Below are 3,780 nucleotides of genomic sequence, written 5' to 3' on the forward strand. Positions count from 1 at the left end.
CTTGGAATGAGGAGACTGTTATGTACTGAAGTTCTCACCCTGGGCCAGCAGGTGGATACTGTAGATAGTTTTCACTCAGGTCCACATATGCAAATAAGGGATCGAAAGTGACGTTCAGTGATTGGATAGTTACAGAAAGTGGTTACTGTTGCGTTGTAGTGGAGCTCTATATAAGCAGGCTGGCTGAACCCTTCAGTTCAGTTCAGTTCTGGCCTGTGAATAAACAAGAGCTGTTTGAAGAATCCCTGTGTCGTCTGATATGTTCAGCCACAACTTAACAGAGACTGTGGTGTCTTTAGGATATATGATTTTACTTATTCATATATACAACTTGAGAATAAGCTGGAAGGGCTCATAGCACTAACCCCCCCCCCCAGCAGAACTTGCTTCTCCATTAGTTGCAGTGTAGGAGCACAGAGCAGGCAGGTCTCTACGGCTCCAGCTTCCAAGCCGTCTTCCAGCTCACACGCATCTACTCTGGCTCTTGTTCTTCTACCTAGAAGCTAGGTGAGAGGGTAGAGGAAAGCCCACCCTTTTGCCTGAAGGGCATCATCACTCAGTTACAGCTCTCACAGCCTAGCTAATTATTTTGGGATACTGATGAGGACACTTATGTGGCCAGCTCAGGTCGCTGTCTTACAAAGAAACTGACTAGTTCAAACAATAGACTCTTCAGTTAAATTATAAGCCTCACTGGGTACAGGACCCCAAGAATTGGAAGGGGGCGTGGGGCATCATCCAGACTGAGCCCTCAAACCCACAACAGTATAAAATGAGATTTTCATCTGCTGAGCTACCTGGGCTCCCCCCCCCCCACCTCTTTGCCTCTCATTCCAAGAGCAGTGCAATTTGAAATCTCTCCTGATACTGGCTCGGCCAGTATTCTGTAGGCAGCCCAGCTAGAATCCCTTGTTAAAAAACAAATACAAATGCCAGCAACTTCGATTACATATCAATTTGATTTTCCAGTGGGCCCGTCCATAGGAAATGTTCTCAATCAAGGAACAAATTCAGATTGTAATAAAATATTATACAAATATTTACCTCAGCTCTGCCTTGACTTTAAAAAGAGGTTTGATTATTATTATCCGTGGCTCTGGCTGCCAAAGTAGTTAGCTGGCAACGCTTGTGAAAACGAGAGAGAGAGAGAGAATCACATTTTCCTCTTGCCTCTATTCCTCGCTGAACAATTTGGTTGTTTATTTTTCCCAGGCCTAGCCCAGATTCCGTCATTTCCTCCTGTCTAAAAAATCCCATATGTGCCCTGATTGTTCAGACATAAAGGTGAAGGAGGCACAGAGAGAGTGGGGGGGGGGACAAATTTATCAAAATTAAATAAGATTGAGAAAGTAGGTTGGAAGCGGGGGGTGGGGGGGGAGGGAAAGAAGATTGGTTCGAAGCCACAAGGCCTCGCAAAGAATTTATTAGATGTGTTGGGTGGTAGGGCTTTGTGCCAGCTAAATTTCATATGGCTTTGCATCCAACGAAATCGTCTAGTTATACAGAATGAATATTTAATCGTGCGTGGATCAAGATGCTTTCTCCAAGGTAATTAAAGGCAGGCTTAGCTTATGCCTTGGAATTGCCGCCATCCCCGTGACCTGCTGGGTAAAGTTACCTCCCAGACTTCTTGCAAGCATTACCTGGTCTCACCATGTTATCGGTGAGGATGGAAGCAGATGCACAAAACCCTCGGCCTCATATTTTATTTTAAACTGCAAGGAGGACTGCCAGACTCTTACCATGCCTCATACAGCACTGCCCTTTTAAGCCAGTGCGGTGTCATGGTTAGAGCATTGGACTAGATTTGCAAACTTTTTTGAGCCCTGCCTCCGGCTTGGGTTCCAGAAGCTCATCTCCAGTTCTACCTACCCTATAGAAAAGAAAAGAGGCTTTCATGAGGACATTCTGATGGTCATGTAAGATAGCAAAAGCTTTCTGGGAAATGATTTATAATGAGTTGAAGAAAATATGTTGAAGATAACTTTTGTTTTTTAAAAAAAACCAGAAGCTTTTCTTTTGGGTATAATTGGTGGAGAGATAACCAAAGAAAAGAAAATAATAATTTGTGTACGCTACTACAGCTGCTTAAATGATGTATGCCGAGAGATGGAAATAAGAAACAGTTCCAACGAAGGAGGAGTGGCAATTAAAACTGATGGAGTAAGCAGAAATGGCGAAACTTACTGGAAGAATAAGAAACCAAGGACTCAGATACATTAGTAAGAAAAACACCAGTGTTTTAAATGTGTTACATGCAATTTTACATAGCATTTTTTCTTTTGTTGTAATGATTTTATTTCTGACTTATTTATAGCGTTTTTTCCCTGTTTGTAGATCCACTTCAAGAAGAGATACTTTCAAAAACAGAATGGGGAAAATTTATTGGCTATTTGAAGATGTACAGTAAACAACTTAAAACATTACCAGGGTTGATATAAACATGCGCAGAAAGAAATAATTAAAGGGACTACGAAGGGGAAATTAGTAAATAGGCTTGAACTGGATATGCAGTAACAAAAAGATATAAACTAAGTAACCCCAGAAAGGAGGGGAGGGAAGTCGAGGGAAATGCAGATTGGTTATGTTAAGACTTTGCTTTTTTGTTAAAATATTTGCAAAGTGAGAAAATTAAAATTAAAAAAAATCATGGGGACGTTTTGAAAAAAGCAAACTAATGGGGAAATGTGGCAACCGGAACGTAATATTGGAAAATGGTGTTGTGGTTGCCCTTCTTCTGATAGGAAATGCTCTGCGGGTGGGAGGGACCAAAAATGGGGGGTCAAGGGGGGGGATCAGTTGTGGGGAGTGAGAAATGTCCCTATTTTCGTCTGTGAAATGTTGGAAGGTATGTCCACCTCCTTTTTGCCTCTGGCCTCGCCTAGCTCTGGAATGCAGTCCTTGGGCTGGAAAAAGATTCCCTGCCCCTACTTTCTACCACCAGTGGTTCCCAAAAGGGGTGGTGGGATTACCTAGTGGGCGGGCATCAGCTATAATTAAACTTTTCATTGGGTCCACCTTGCTACTGCATAGGCTAGCCTTCCTTGACCTGGTGCTCTCCAGATGTTTTGGTCTACATCTCCTTTCTGTGTTCCAACACTGACTGGCAGCAACTCTAGCTCTCCTGGGTTTCAGGCAAGAGGCATTCCTAGCCCCCACTTGGAAATGCCAGGGATGGAGTCAGGGACCTTCCGCATGCAAAGTGCAACTTTAATGAAGTTGCCCTGGCTCTCCTCCCGCCCATTATTAAAAAAAACGAGGCTGAGAAAAACATTGCTGTTGTCAGCACCGAGGTCAAACAGATTACAGGGTGCTCAGCGGAAAGCTATGATCTGAAGGCAAAGTCTGTACAGTACCACGGACCCTGTTATCTCCTGGAAGGATTCGTGTTAACTCCGGTCACATAGTATAATTAAGATATGAATTCTGATTTCTGAGCCATGCAGCCTTTTCAAGGTCAAAAAACAAGTCCAGACGCAAGCATTATCTCGGCACTATACAGCTGATTGCTTCATCTACATATGAAATGAAACATAATTAATATTTGACATGCACAGTCAGTTGCTAAACATCCCCCCCCCATGCACTCCCCAACTCCTCTCTATTAATCTGTTAGTTGCATCAGGCATGTTTCACCTGATAATAAACTGCCAAAGTCTCAAATCTCCAGTGAGATAAAACTCTCATCAGCAAAACCAGAAGGCAAAAAAGTCTAACTGGGTGTCGGTGCCCCACCTTGCAGCAAGTTTGGGGAAACAATAATTTTCACTTAAATTGAGT

Source organism: Podarcis melisellensis (assembly GCF_964234715.1).
Source record: "Podarcis melisellensis genome assembly, chromosome: 14".
Lineage (NCBI taxonomy): Eukaryota > Metazoa > Chordata > Lepidosauria > Squamata > Lacertidae > Podarcis > Podarcis melisellensis.